This window comes from Chionomys nivalis, chromosome 19, assembly GCF_950005125.1.
Source record: "Chionomys nivalis chromosome 19, mChiNiv1.1, whole genome shotgun sequence".
NCBI lineage: Eukaryota > Metazoa > Chordata > Mammalia > Rodentia > Cricetidae > Chionomys > Chionomys nivalis.
In genome coordinates, this window is record NC_080104.1 from 42,004,181 (window position 1) to 42,020,693 (window position 16,513).

Here is a 16,513-nt window from a genome sequence, read left to right on the forward strand (position 1 = left end):
GCCAGGCTCCACACTGAAGTTTCCCAGGCCTCCTCCCAGCAGCCTGGGCCAAAGGAATGTGAGTGGAAACAGCTCCAAGAAAGGAACACATAGGAAAGGAGGGAAGCGGGCACGAATCCACTGCCGGCCACAGCTGCCACAGGCCAAGTCCAGGCCCATTCCCACAGGACAGGCTGCCTCTACCCCTCCTTTGCCTTGGACTCATAGACAATGACAAGCCCCAGCTGGTAGCCTTGCAAGGACAGGCAGCAGATAATGCAGATGTGCACAGCTGGCAGAACAAGCAACTAGGGTGGGTAGCATCCTGTGAAAACTGATCGAACCTTTAGAATAGGTAGACATCCTATTACACAGAGGATCCGGATGTTGCCAAGGTCAGTAGTACTGGTAATCAGACCACTGCTGATGACCATAGGTAGACATCCTATTACACAGAGGATCCGGATGTTGCCAAGGTCAATGGTACTGGTAATCAGACCACTGCTGATGACCACGGTCAGCATGGCAGCTCTGTGAGCGAGCTCCCGAGACTCATCGTGGAGGTGGAGAATCAGAGCGTGGGTACGAAGCAAAGCTCTTGAGGCAGTCCACTAGCACAGGTGGGTAAACAACCTGCCGTATGTCAGGTTCACAAAATACCTGGGGTAATCAACTCACAAAACGGACAGGTTCACTCTGGTCTACAGATCGGGCAGTTTCAGTCAACAGTGGGTCGGCACCATCGTTTCTGGGCCAGTGGAGCGGCAGAAGCACACGGTGGAGGGGTGCCAACAGGAACTGGTCATGTTTTACCTGTTTAATCTTGATCTACTAAAGAGATGCTAAACCCCATGTCTCAGTATGAAGTTTACACACACACACACAAGAACTGCTTAAAGACGGGCAAGAGACATGAGGACGTGAACGCATCCAAACAAGCACACAAGAGGACACCGCTCACTCATCTTCAGTGGCAAATTTTCCAAGTCTAAATAACCAAAGCCCTGCAATTCCCAGGCTCTCACACAGCAGGCCAAGTGAAGTCCTGTGGCTACTTCAAAAGACAGTTCCGTCATTTTGTTTGTTTGATTGATATTTATTTATCAATTGGACAAGGTATTGTTATGTAGCGCTGGCTGGCCAGGAACTCAGTATGTAGTCCAAGAGAACTCATGGTCATCTCCTACCTCAGCCTTGCCCCGTCAAGTACCGGGATGAAAATCACAAGCCATCACAAGCCTTGGTCCTGAAGTTTCAGACCAAGGTAAGCACATGACCACCACGTGACTCAATATTCCCACTTAGCAGGCTCTCCCAGAGAATAAGGCTGAAGGACGGCTCCTCACAGCCTCATGACTCATACGGCCAGGGTCTGAGACCACTACTAACACCCATCAGCTGACGACCGTGGAACCAAATACTGTAGATCTATGCCACGGGGACGCATTCAGCAGCAGTGACAAAGCGCAAGGCACGTCACCACAACAGAGTCACAACGTCATACAATGAAGAGAAACAAACATGCCCCAAAGACCAACTTTGGTTACCTCATGGCAGCGCATGACAATCTAGAAAAGACAAGGGCAGAATCTTAATGAAGGCAGGGTGTAGGGTCTGGGAGCTGCATGGGGAGCTCAGTTGGCACCTTTGAGGACAGAGTGGTCCTGGTTTGTCCAGAACAGCACCTGGGCTAGCAGACATCAGTAAAGCAAACTGAGCCGTCTTGATCAGTGAGCACTATGCACCAAGTCCCTGCAACCAGGGGCCAGGGTAGAAGGTGCCCCTCCCACAACATGCTCCCCAACGTGCTACCCACAGATGCCCAGCTCCTGCAGGAAGGCTCCCCAGCTGCACTCACGCCTCTGTCTCTCCCACAGCCTCTGCAGAGCATCACAGAAGTTGCTTCTCACCATTTCCAACAGGAGCCAGCCTGCATCTTCCCCGACTCAGGATCAGCTGCCTGCTTCAAAGAAGGAGAAGAAGACCAAACTGCTCCCGGAAGGAATCAGCTCGGAGCAGACATCCATCACTGCCTACCCTGCCAGACTGGCCACTGACATGGATAGCCAAGGCTAGCATCTGGCAACAAGCAGACACAAAACACTGGAGCCTCACTTCAACATCAACAGTGCAAGTCAGGGCTCAGATTTTCCTTTTTACTTGTGTGTTGCTGTTAAATTTCCCACACCTAACCTGGTTCCTTCAGGAATTTTTTAAGTGTAATTACGGTAAGAGTGTCAAGTGTAATTACTGTAAGTGTAATTGCGGTAAGTACTCAAGGCTGGGTACAGGTCATGGCGCTCCCTACGGCACCAGCTCCTCCAGCTCTGAGTCCAGCCAGGACTGTCACCCTGTGGAAGGCCACTACTATAGCCCTGTGGACTTTCCACTGACCAACAAGGAGGCCTAGAAGGTCCCATACAGAGCAACAATGGAGCAGGCAAAGAGGGGCTCCCCAGGTGACTCAGTTTAGTAACGGGAGTATCCTGTCTGTCCTGCACCTGGAATTCCCCCATTCGTGTCCCATAGATACTCTCCCCCATCTCTTCCTCTTTAAAACTAGGACAGTATCCACTGGAAACTAAATGAAACCTTCCGAGGGTTCCCCTTTACTACCTCCTAACTTGTCTCGTTTTGTTTTTTGTTGGTTTTTTTATGGTATTGTGGAGTTAACCTAGAGCTTTGTGAAAACCCCGAGTTCCATCCCCAACCCTGTATAAACCAGGTATGCACCCGGGAGTGGTGATGCACACCTTTAATCCCAACACTCAGGAGGCAGAGGCAGGTGGATCTGACTCTCAACTCTGTGAGTTCGAGACCAGCCTGGCCTACACAGCTAGTTCCAGGATGGCCAAGACGACACAGAGACATTCTGTCTTGAACCACCCCCTTCTCAAAAAAAAAAGGCATGGTGAGACACACCTGTAACCCCAACATTTGGTCAGTAGAAGGATCAAAAGTTCATGGGCAGGGGATAGAGAGAGAGCCCAGTGGTTAAGAGCACTTGCTGTTCTTGCAGAGGACCCAGGTTCAGTCTCAGCACCCACAGGGTGACTCACAATCATCTGTAACTCTAGCTCCAAAGGATTCAACACCCCTTCTGACTTCTGGGGTCTCCAGGCATACATGCAAGCAACACATACACAAAATAAAATAAATAAATCTAAAGACAAACAAACAAGCAAACCTAAGTTCATGCTTAGCTAGAGGTCTTTCTGAGCCTGAGCCATGAGAGACCGTGGCTCGCTAGTCCTCAAAAGCAAGACTGACCTGCCTGGGAGACCGTGGGAAACCCTGCACACCCGAGCCTCCCACTCAGGTTCTCAGCCTAAACTCAGCCTTAAATCTGAACAGAACATCCACAGTCAGGCCAATGAGACGATTCAAGGAATAAAGGCACCTGCTGCCAAGTCTGACCCAAGTTGGAGTCCCGGGAGTCACAGAGTAAAGGAGAAAAACTACTCCTAGTCGTCCTTTGACCTCCACGGGTATGCTGTCTGTGTGCTGCGGTTCATGCTCGCTCGCTCTCTCTCTCTCTCTCTCTCTCTCTCTCTCTCTCTCTCTCTCTCTCATACATAATATGTTTAAATTATTTTAAATCCCCAGAATGCCTTCCTCCCCCAGGAAGGGCAGGGATGACTACTTAACCACAATGCTACCCAGGACCAAGATCTTTAGATACCTGTGCCATGTGACTAAAGTCTAGCTAACAGGATGTAAGGAACAGCATCACAGGCCGAGTTCCAGAATCCTTCCCTATGAGAGCTTCTCCTCCTTTCTTCCATCTTGTGACCCCGGGACAGAGATGACAGCAGACATTTCGCAGCCATGTCGAGCCTAGAGCTCGTGAAGCCGCAACCTAGGAATAGAGGCCAGCCAAGGTTCTGAGGAAACCATGGAGAAGAGCCACCACAGCAGGCGTGATCTACAAAGCCCTGGGCTTGGACAGGGACAGGGAAATAAACTTCCATCTTGTATAAACTCCTGTTATTTGGCTTTTCCTATGACTTACAGACAAGTCTAATCCTGACTAATGTGCCCTGTTATTTTTAGGCTTGGACCCTCAGTGACCACAGACCAGATGGTCACAGGAATGTCAGCCTTCCCTGCTGGTGGACAGGCTGTGCTGTAGACTGTGAGTCTGTTCTCAGGGTTTGAGGTGGAGGGAATCACACAGTGGGCGATCACAGAACACGTGAGCTGCCCCCCAACACACACACACACACCAGGATCTTGGGGGAAACTGGAGAGACATAGACATGAACATGAACCTACCATCAGTTAATCTCCACCACCAGCTGCAGGGTCTAGAAAGTTCTGAGTAGGTATCATGTCCCCTGCTGCACAGTGTCTCTTTGTCCCTCCAGGAGCCCTTATAAGTCATGAGAGTCCCCAGAAGGAAAAAAGCAGTCACCAGGGAGAGAGAGAGGCCCCCAACCAAGCCGGTCCACTCCAGACAGAACTAGGAGTAGGCAGTGCAGTTTCCCAGTGGAGCAGGGGGCTCCAGTGAAGCATCTTCTCCCCCGGCTTCTGTCCTCTGCAGCACCCCTGCGCACTGGAAGGAACCAACTACCTGGAGACCTCAGATTCTTTAGGGTCAGCAGAAATATAGACTCTCTTGGGGACCCATGAGCTCAGCACCTGCCCACTTGCCTGAAGGCCACCTGGAGGCCACCTCAGAGGGCCAGCAGCAACTTAACTCTCAAGCTCCATTTGTGACTCCAGCAACTGGGCTCCCAGCATCTGTTCCCACTCCTCCCAACCCCGTGGCTTCCCTAGTCTAGCATTGAAAACACTCCTTCCAGGGCTCGGGGAGTGGCTCAGTGAGCAGAGTGCCTGCCTGGCATGCACGAGACCCTGGGTTCCATCCCTCGGTGCCACAAAAATGGAGTACGGTGGTAAACATCTGCGATCCCAGCAGTTAGGAGGTGGAGTCAGGAGTTTGGGGTATCCTCAGCTACCTACCAAGTTTGGAGCTAGCTTGGGCTACATAAAACTCTGTCTCAAAAATAAATAAATACATACATAAATAAATAAATAAATAAATAAATAAATAAATAAATAATAAAACACACCCCCTTTTCACCCCATGCCCAAGACTGCAGTTGCCTCAGGGTAACTGGAAAAGCCCCATAGTTTCTCTCAGCTTTCATTTCCTTTTTATATTTACATATTTGTTTGTTTGTTTTATTCAGATAGGGTCTCAGTCAGTAGCCCTAGCTGGCCTAGGAATTTCTGCATAAACCAGGTTGGCCTTGAACTCACAGAGCTCTGCCGGCCTGGGATTAAAAAGTGTGTCAATACATCCAATGAATTTTTTTTTTCTTTTCTTTCTTTCTTTCTTTCTTTCTTTCTTTCTTTCTTTCTTTCTTTTTCTTCTTCTTCTTCTTCTTCTTCTTCTTCTTCTTCTTCTTCTTCTTCTTCTTCTTCTTCTTCTTCTTCTTCTTCTTTTTTTTTTGACAAGATTTGTAGCTTTGAAGCCTGTCCTGGAACTCACTCTGTAGACCAGGCTGGCCTCGAATTCATAGAGATCCCTCTGCCTCCCGAGTGCTGGGATTAAAGGCGTGCGCCACCACTGCTGGCTACCAACGAAACTTTTTTGAAACTTATGTGTATGTGTGGGGCCCTCTCATGCCACGGTGCTCCTGTGGAGGTCAGAAGACAACTTGTGTGAGCTGGTTCTCTCCTCCTACCAGTTGGTCCTGACATCATTAGCAGCAGCTGCCTTTACCCACTGACACCCTCGTCCCTGCCCTCCTGACAGGCCTTAGGGTCAGCCTAGCCTTCTCTGTGGACCACCTTTGTTTCCACATGGACAGTGAGGGGACAGACTAGGTGCATGGCTTTCAGTCACGCGACAGTTCAATCACTCATTCGTGCAAAATCGACACCTCCCAACAGTGCAGTATGCAGCCATGTTCTGGCTCAGGGCAGAACTGTCAAGCCCCTGGTCCCTAGACCTGCTCCAGAGACCCTCCTGGGCAGAAACTCTAGCAGGGATGGCCTACTATTTTGGCTTCTCTGGGCCACAGTTGTTGAAGAATTATCACGGGCTACATGGCGGTGTCCAACCTGAAGCTTGCAGGTTGACATGCAGACGTGCATTGTGTGTGATACTGGGACATAAGGCTGTCACCTGCAAAGTGCACTTTCCAAAACTATGCAATTTAGTTACAAAAACAGAAAAAACTCAAAATTTGGCGTTGGCCAGGAGGTGTGATGGTGCACGCCTTTAATCCCACTCAGGCACTCAGGAGGCAGAGGCAGGCAGATGTCTGTGAGTTCCAGGACAGCCAGGGCTATGCAGAGAAATCCTGTCTCAAAAAATAAAACAAAAACAAACAAACAATAAATAAATAAATTTGGCAGTCAACCACACTCGTGTTATCCTGCACCAATCCTGTCTCTCAGAACACACACTCTTCCTTGCTTCTGTGCGGTCGTACTCTTGGGCTCCACACAAGGAACGCCACCCTGCACTCGCTCCCTCCACCTCATCCACCCAGAGCCACTAGAAAATGCCCCAAGAGCCTTGCCACTCTCAGCCCATGTTCCAGCACCTTTAAGAAACCTTGCAGTCCACACCCCCCACCCCACACACAGCCAACTTGGTGTTTCTAAGTACAGCAGCCCACCGGCTTGAACCCCTGATAAGAGGAGTTTCAAAGCATTTCTTATTGCTCCAGAGCGATGAGGAACAGAGGACTATGGTCCCATTCAGCAGGTGGAACAAACCAATGGGCAGAGCTCAGTGTCTGAGAAGCCTCTTCACTTCTCAAGGGAAGTCCAGGAGGCAGAGCATGATGGGCGGGGGGTGGGGTGGGTTGGGGTGGGGGGGAGTGTCTTTCCAGGGCCACAGCCTCCCATATGCTCCTGGAAGCAGATGCCCAGGCCTTAACAATAGAGCTAAAAATAGGCTGATCCATCTTGAGGACAGTGGATGAGTGAGTGGCCAGCTGCAGGAAACATCTGTCCCAGCTTCAGAACAAATACAGGGAAGTCACCAAGCTACAGGGTTCCCCTGCTGGGGGACCAAAGGGCTGGAGTGAAATCATAAAGCTTTCAGGGTGGGGAGGGACCACTGGGAAGATGTTTCAGTCTCTCACACACACACATCACACACACACATACACACACATACATGTCAATTTGTTGTTTCGTTTTGCTTGTTTTTTGAGACAGGGTCCCTCTGTGTAGTCCTGGCTGTCCTGGAACTTGCTCTGTAGACTAGGGTGGCCTCGAACTCACAGAATTCTGCCTGCCTCTGCCTCCCAAGCACTGAGATCAAAAGGTGTGCACAACCACCTCCCGGTGTAAGTCAATATTTTTAACTATTACAAGAAGTAGGCATGGATGAAGAGCAATACCTAAGATTGGCTCTAGTTCCCACACACAACATACATGTGTACACACACACACATATTCAGGTCTATCCCTAGAGCAGGGGCACAGATTGTCCCCTTCCTTCCCAGGCGCCCCTCTACTCCTAACACAGGCACAAACATGAACGCGTGTGAACACACACAGTAGAGTCAGGCTCTCCCTTAGGCATCAGTGTGTACCTCAGAACTGGAGTCAATGGTGCTTTTCAGACTCCATTCTGTTTTCTGTTTACAGGGAGGAAATTGAGACCCAGTGGTGGCCAGAGACCCGCCCGCACTCTAACAGTGGGCAGCAGAATGGGGCCACTCCTACCCACCTGTCCCCTGCACCTCTCTCGTTACTTGCTTGCCTGCCCAGAACTAGGGAAGACCCATTTATGGGATACACACCTGTTTCCAGCAAGCAGCAAGAACAGACTCCCATCTAAAGACTTCAGGGAGACTCAAGGAAGAACTTCCCTGAGCCGGCCCAGCTGCCTCCACCTACCTATGGCTCCCAGAACCCACGCTGCATCAAGACACCAACACAGGCACTATTCACTGTCCCAGGAACAGCCACATCAACAGGCCTTCGCAGATCATCAGTAACAGAAATAGGAAGCAGAGGAATGTCGTACTGCAAGGCAGGAACAGAGTCTTGGAAATCCCGGTCACTGGTGGGTGGCCTCTCTACTGACAGGCCCAGCCAATCTGGGAAGACACAGGACCTCCTCCACCCTGCTCGCTCTCACTCATTGCACATCTTCCTGCCCAGCACCTCGGCTCCTATCCAGACTGAGGGAAGCTTTCTGTCCTCTTCCAGGGGGTCTCCCAAGTCTCTGCAGGCAGGGGCTGGGGTTAGCCTTCAGATACATCCCAGGGTCTGGCCAGGGCTTTGCACAGAAAAGGAACACAGAACAGAAGTTTGGACTCATAGGAGCCTCCTGTGAGAATTAACAAATTAACAGGATAAGAAAGATGCAGTTTTAGCCCAGGGTGGGTAACACAGTGCCTGCACCACAGAGGGCCACCACATGTAACTACCCATTAAAAATGACAGGCAGAGAGGTATGCTCAGTCCTGAATCCCACACAGCTGAGAACGATGGTGAGGAAGGAACACAGAGTCCAGAGGCTATGGACACCAGAGGGGTAGAAATCCCATCTAAGAGCACACCCCACCCGTGCGGGTCAGCAGCTGCCTGAGACCCTTGAGTCATGCCCTCCTACCTCTCAGCAGAGCAAGAAAAATGGCCAAGCTGCACCCCCCACATGCACACCAGAAATGTAGTCAGGCTCCGAGCAGTTATTTGAAAGTTCAAGCTAATCTTTTGTTGCTGTCTTGTGTGTCTGTATCTAGGGAGGGGATATTTTGTTTCACTTTGGTTGTTATTGTTTTCAAGAGTCTTGTGTGTATGGTTAAGTGTGACTGTCTATGTGCACATGTGTGCATATAGTGACATCAGGGATTTTCCTCGCTCACCCTCTTCTGTATTCACTAATTCAGGGTGTGTCAGCAGAACCCAGAGTTCCTGATCTCCACTGTATTCACTGACTCAGGGTCTGTCAGTTGAACCCAGAGCTCCCAATCTCCACTGTATTTACTGACTCAGGGTCTGTCAGTTAAACCCAGAGCTCCCGATCTCCACTGTATTCACTGATTCAGGGTCTGTCAGAAGAACCCAGAGCTCCTGATCTCCACTGTATTCACTGACTCAGGGTCTACTAGTTGAACCCAGAGCTCCTGAGTTAACCAGTCTAGTTAGCCAGCCTTTTTCCAGAGACTCCCTGACTCTGTCTTCGAAGCAGGCAGCCCAGTCACCCAGCATTGGATACTGGGGACTCAAATTACAGTCCTCATATCAGCAATAGCAAGCATCTTACCTGACGAATCATCTCCTCAGTCCTGATTTAAAGAAAAAAAAAATAGTGTCTCACATAGCTCAGGCTGTCCTTGAACTCACTATGTACCCAAAGATGACCTTAAACCCCTAATCCTTCTGCCTCCACGCCTAAATGCTGGGATTACATGTTTGCATCACCTCTGTCTTAGGGTTTCTACTGCTGTGAAGAGACATCACGACCATGGTAACTCTTATAGAGGAAAGCATTTAATTGGGTGGCTTACAGTTTCAGAGGCTTAGTCCATTATCATCATGGTGGGACATGGCGGTATGGAGACAGGCAAGGAACTGTTGAAGAAGCTGACTCCCATGCAACAGGAAGTGGTCTAAGTCATTGGGTATGGCTTGAGCATATAGACCTCAAAGCCCACCTCCACAATGACACACTTCCTCCAACAAAGCCCCACCTCCTAACAGTGCCACTCCCTATGAGTTTATGGGGGCCAATTACATTGAAACTACCACAACCCCAACTAACCAAACCATGAATTTTTAACACCAGACAGTATAATGTGCTCTATCTGGGTTGTTAGGGGACAATATAAAAATTGTGACCCACTGGGGACATAATACAGTGGGTAGAGTGCTGGCTGCACAAGCAAGGGGACCTGAGTTCACTGCCTAGCATCCACATCAAAAGGCCTGGGTTTTAGACTTTTTAAAGATCTGCACCAGGGATATTGAGACACAGATCCCTGGAGGTTGCTAGCCTGACAGGCTAAATCAATCAGGGAGAGCAATCGAAAAAGACACCCACCCTATGCTGACCTCTGACTGGCATACATGTATACCCCATCCATATACATACACACATGAACAGGAACGGGTGATGTACAGTGGCCACCAAGACGGCACAGACCCAGGCACCTGTCACAGGACTGCAATTCTGAAATCATGCTTCTCAGGGTCCAGGGTCCCCAATATCTTCATTCCAGTCTCCCAGATGGGCACACGTGACAGCATGTTGCTTGATGAAATGTTATTTTGTGGAGCAAAAGCCACGGTGGGTAAAGATGCCACAGCAAGGCAGTGCCCCACACGGACTGGCCTGTGTTCTCACTGTGACCACACACACCCGTATCATCTAAGAGTGTCCTCAATGATGCAGTGCAAGTTACCCGGAGGCACAGCTTTTCAGTAACCGTGTGCTGACCCAATTCAGCTGCCCACCCCGGTGTGAGAGCAGTCTGGAAGAATAGCGTACCAGAGCTGGTTAGGAGCCAGAGTTAAACTGACCTGTTTGGTCCAAAGAGTGCATTTTCACTTGAGAAAAAAACAGTGTAGTTCTCAAAAGGGAGGGGAGCAAGTGGGTTTACGGTCACTTATAAAGTCAGAGCTCAATAGGAAACACCAGACCAGCACAAGTTCTCAAAGCATAACAGTTACTCGGGTGATAAATGCAATATTAACAGCAATTGATAAGCTAGGGATGTGACTCAACAGGTAGCATGCTTGCCTAGCATACCTAATGGTCCTAAGTGCAATACCCAAGACCGCTTAAACTGTGTGTGGCGGTCCAGGTCTGGAACTTGCAGGGTGGAGCCAGGAGGACCATAAGTCCAAGGCCATCCTTGGCTACACAGGGAATTCCAAGGTCAGCCTGGGCTACTTGAGAACCTTCCTCAAAAGATCGGCCAGGTGCGATGGTGCACACCTTTAATCCCAGCACTCAGGAGAGAGATGCAGGTCGATGGCTCTTGAGCTCGAAGCCATAGGGAGACCCAATCTCCTGGGTGGAGGGTGGAGTCAGTGTCTTCCTGCCTAGTGAGCCAGTGTTCCCCTCTCCCAAGGCTTGCACCTGATATTACAAAGTCACAAAAAAAGCCTTCAAAATGTAGCACGCTCGTGGAATTAGGGTTTAACAGAGAAAGATCACCAATGTTTCCAGACTCTCTGCTCGAGGTTAAGAATCTGTTCCGGGCCACTGGGCTCAGTGGATGAAGGCACTTGGCATCAAGCCTGAAGACCTAAGTTTGGTTCCCAGGACCCAGAAGGTAGAAAGAAAAAAACAAGTCCAAAAAGTTACCCTCTAACCTTCAGCCCATACCATGGCTTGCCTGGGACTCGAAGCACTCAGGAAGCACAGTGAGATCCTATCTACAATAAATACATGGAATCTACTGCTGGTAATATTTTTACCTAGTACCAAAGAAAACCGTCCCCAGGTGACTAAAACAGCCCTTTCCACCCACAAATCAATGGAGTGATGAGCCTTCCCCACGCACTTGAACCAAGCAGCAGTTCACAGCCCACTGAACGCAAAGGCAGAAACGGGCAGACGTAAAAAGGGCCTTGGAAAACTGAAACAAGGACCATGAGTGCAGGCATAACACACGCCTGCGAGGATACAGTTCAAAATGCTCTTAGTGACTTGGTATCTGGAAGAGGAATATCCCAGGTGATTTTTCTCACCTTTCCAAACACTTTTATCTTCTCTGATCTACTTGAGGGTTTTTTGTTTGTTTGGTTTGGTTTGTTTTTTGTGGTGTTTGGGAATGAGTCCTTCGCATCATGTATCAAAGGTAAGGCCTTCTCCATGGAGCTACGCTTCCGGTCTTATTTTCTCCTTTTCTCCTACTGCAGACATATCCCATACACTGTAAGGCCACTGGGACGAGCAGCCATGGTTCAGTATCGACTTTATAGCCAAAGATATTCTGGTGCCTTCCCCAGAAGTGGGCCCGCCCTTGAGTACCGTGGACAGACTCATAAACAGCTTCCTGTAGGAAAAACCAGGACCCTGAAGCCAGCAAGACTTGGCTTCTCTGCCAGGGATGTCCTGCTCCAGAGGCCTGGCTACAGCCTTGTTTCTCTGCACCCCATTTCCTGCAAGGTACTGAGAGTTAAATGAGGTCATTCAGTGCTGTCCTGACCAGGTCAGCATTCTTGTTGACACAGGCAGTCCAGGCTCCCCAGAAATTTGGGGGCCCAAGGGTAGCCATGCAGCTTCCTCTACTCACACAAAAGGCCTATATACATATAGCCCCAGACCAGGCACAAAGCTTCCTTGGACCCCATTGATGGAATTCCAAGCAGGAAAGGTGGATGGCTTATTCAGACAGGAAGTGAACTCGCCGGATGAAAGACCGGCCAGCATTCCATCAGGAGCCCCCACCTGCTAGTGACCCACGGGGTCATGGGAGCTGGGAGTGTGTGGGCACATGGAGGCCAAGGAGGAAATAGGATTTACTGCAAAAGCCAAGCACAGGGCAGCCCCCTGGGCAGGGAAGTGACTTCATTTCACACTCTGTCCTCTCTGCTTCCGTCTCTGGCACGGAAGGGACTTAACCCTGAGAAGGCCATGTTTCTCCAAGTCCTGGTCAGCTTCACACCAAGTCAGGGGAAGAAGTCAGGCTTTCTCCTCTCCCCGACACCTAGCCGTCCCAGTTCACAGATGAGGAAACTGAGGCACAAAGAGATTGACAGGAGGCCAGAGTCTGTCTCCAACACCTTTACCACTATCCCGAGCTGCAGCCGGGGTGATGCTAACTATCTATCTATCAAGGACAGCTCCTGAAGGAGGCAAGGCAACTGAGCCTGGAAAGGAAAACAAAGGTGTCGTTTCCAGAAGGAATAACACAGAAGGGCGTTCCGCGCTGTGCAGAGCCTTTCAGAAAAATCCCACGGTCCCTGGGACTAGAGTAGAGGGTGGGAGGTGGGAGGTGCTTGGGCACTGAACCAAAATGTCATGTGTCACTCTGTCGGTGAGATGCACCTCCCAGGCTCGGCAACAGTATGGAGTCATGGCTACGGCCATGAGTCACCTTCAGGTGGCCCATACAGAAGAGGAGGAAGGCCGTGAGAAGGAACCTTAGCAAGGATATAAAATTTCTCTGGAACAGGGAACCTAAGTGTTGTGGAATATTATTTTAGCTGGGCAAAGATGTGTTACTTTGTTTATGCTGGGACTATTTAACTATGTGAAGGTGTGTTACATTTGCTTCTGCTGCCTTTGTTAACAATGTCAAAGATGTTACATTTCTTTAATTGTGTAAAGATGTGTTGCACTTGTTTCACCCTGCCTGCCTAAGGCACCTGATTGGTCTAATAAAAAAACGGAAGAGCCAACAGCTAGGTAGGAGAGGGATAGGAGGAGCTGTTGGACAGAAAGAATAAATAGGACTCTAGAGAGGAGAGAACAAGAACGAGGGAGAAAGAGAAGGAAACACCCAGCTGGAGAGTTGGCTCAGTGGTTAAGAGCACTAGCTACTCTCCCAGACCTGGATTCGATTCCCAGCACCCACATAGTGGCTCACAACCACCTGTAATGGGATCTGATGCCCTCTTCTGGTGTGCTGATGTATCTGCTAGGAGAAGGGAACAGAAACACCTGGGGCCAGAAGCCAGGCAGCCACCACAAGTTGTAAAAGTAAGAGATACAGAAGGAAAGAAAGGTAAAAAGTCCCAAGGCAAAGTGTAGATGAAGGAAAACAGGTTAAGTTATAAGAGCTAGTGGGACAAGCATACGATAAAGCTGAACGTTCGTAAGTAATAAGTTTTCAAAAGAAGTCATGATTTGGGAGCTGGTTGGTGGCCCCTTCATGCTACCACCCCAACATCTAAGGAATTCCCATAGCAACAGCAGCCCAGGCCAGGTCTATACCCGATAGCAGATTAGGGCACAGGGTGGGCAGGCCCCTAGATGCCACCCTTCGCCGTAGCACCTTTGCAGCCTTGAATGAAGTCCTTCTGGGTTAGTCAGTTAGACAAAAATACTGCCTGGGGCTGCCTGGGGCTGGAGGGATGGTTCCAGAGATGGGTGCAAGCACTAGCTTCTCTTCCAGGGGACCAAGATTCAATTCCCAGCAGTTTACATGCTGGCTCACAGTCTGTAACTTCGATGCTCAATTCCGACCTCTGGGGCCCTGCAACCATGTGGTGCACAGGCAAAGCACTCATACACTGTGGTGGCTATGCTATGCCTGATTGTCAACTTGACATCTGGAATCAACTAAGACCCAAGCAGCGGGGCAAACCTGTGAGGGCTTTTCTTGACTGAATCATTTGAGGTCAGAAGACCTGCCCTACATCTAGACCCCAGCTTCCAGTGGCAGCCCACATGAGAGGACATGGAGAAGGACGTGTTTGCATTTTTGTGTTGCCCTCACTCTTGCTGGTGAGCTCATTCTTTTGACTGGTAGTAGGGCCTATTTCTTCAGGATTCCAAGATATACTAATAAGCAGTTGAGACAGCCAGCCTCATGGACTTTCTGTTGGGAGACTTGCCGGACCACAGCTTGTAAGTAGTTCTAATAAGTCCCCTTTATAGAGAGATATAGACACAGGTTCATTCTATCAGTTCTCTTCCCAAAGAGAACCCTGACTAATACATACACAGAAAAATAAATAATAAAAAATTTTAAATAATGATGATGCCTAGCCCAACTGAGATGACCCCTACCGGACCCACCCATGTGCCCACAGCCCATACTCCATACACACCTGCCACTGTGCTGTTGTCCCCTGTGCCCCACAGGCCAACAAACACAGCTGCGTGACAATGAATACTGGCACCAAATGAAGACCCGAGTGCCACCTAATGTAGGTTCGCCCTACTCATGGAGACAAACCATGACCCTAGGGACCTGATAGGCTAAGCCCAGTCCCCAGACCCCCATCTGCCCTTCCTAACTCCAGGCCAAGAGAGCAGCAGGGAGGGGTGCCAGGCTGCACGGGAAGATGGGGTTTGGTTTCTCCTCTTCCTGTTTATCTGTCCCCACCATCCTGAAGCTCCTGGCACTGTTTGTTGGAGGGAAAGTCCTGCCAAGAGGGAACATCCTGCATTATAGCCACCCGGGGCTGGGCTTCCCTGCTACTTTTGTGCTGGGGGCTCTGAGGGCCACCTGCTGTGGGTCCCTGCCTGGCTCTGGGGCTGCTGCAAAGAAGGGATTTCCACAGCAGCTGCACCAACTAGGGGCACCTGAGCCTGAAAAGACACTGTCTCCCCATGGGCATCGGTTGGCTCCATGTCCGGATGGGAGAAGGGACAAGAAGCGTTCCAGGCAGGGACCTAGCAGCCTGCTTTGGGGTCAGGGATGCAGAGTTCAGGCTGTGCAGTCAGGTAGACCTGGCATCTGAATCTGACTCAGCAATGTGACCTCGGCCACATTATGAATGCCTCTGAGCCAGTCTCTCTCCTGTCAGGTGACAACAGCAGAGAGCTCACAGGGAAGGGGTTGCACCCCATAAATCACAGCAGCTGTCAGCCTCTTCCCCGGTGCTGGCTCCTCATTCAATCCTCAAATGCGACATGCCCCCCCCCCAAAAAAATTGTTAAATTGGACTGGAGAGATGGCTTAGCAGTTTAGAACCCTGGCTGCTCTTCCAAAGAACCCAGATAAGATACCCAGCACCCACATGGTGGCTCATAACCATCTGTAACCAGTTCCAGGGGATCTGATGCCCTTTTCTGAACTTCATGAGTACCAGGCATATACATAGTGCACATACATACACATAAAATAAAAATAAATCTTTAAAAAAAAACTTAATAGTTACACGGAGGCAGGGGCAGGAGAATCCCGAGTTCAAGGCCAGCCTGGGCTACGTAGCAATACTCTCACTAACAAAATAAGAACAATTAGGGCCCAAAAAAGGAAGGAATTCTGACTGGTTCTGCCACATGGAGGAACCCTAAGTATTCTGCGCTGTTTGAATAAGCCAGAAACACATGTGGGTCTACTTTGTGCCCTGCCCTCCCGCCCCCCAACCCCGTAGCAGTTAGTCCATTACAGAGCCAGGAAGCAAGACAGGGGCTTCCAGAGAATGAAGAGTTGGTGTCTAATGGGCTTAGTTTCTTTCTGGTTGAGAAGACGAGACTGTTCTAGAAAGACTGTGGATGCTGGCAGAGTGTTTGCCTGGCACACTCAAAACCCTGGTTTATTCCTTAACACCATATACTCCAGGCCTGCTGGTGTATGGAATTCAGAACTTGGGAGCTGGAGACAGGAGGAGGCCTGGGAGTTCAAGGCCAGCATCTGCTACATAGTGAGTCTGATGCCAACCTGAGCTACATGAGAACTTGTGGAAAGACAGACAGATGGACAAACACACAAAGACAAGGGCAAACCCAAGCCTGATCATCTGCCCTGCTGGGACCAGAGAAAAGGGACAGAGGAGGAGGGAGGAGACTACTTCTGAGTGGGCGTGTCTAACACCATAAGACCCAGAAGCTGTCTCCTCTCTCCCCCCAACTCCTGCTTGACCTGGAAGTTGCAGCCAGGGTGGGGGTGGGGAAGACTAGGGAGTCTGATAAACTGAGTGACACTTC

The 16,513-nt window shown here is 49.9% G+C and overlaps 1 protein-coding gene across 2 annotated transcripts in view; it reads right to left on the bottom strand.

Annotated features, from left to right (window-relative positions):
• Positions 1-16,513, bottom strand: part of Pald1 (phosphatase domain containing paladin 1) — a 61,019-nt gene that overhangs the window by 34,540 nt on the left and 9,966 nt on the right. The window lies entirely within an intron of this gene.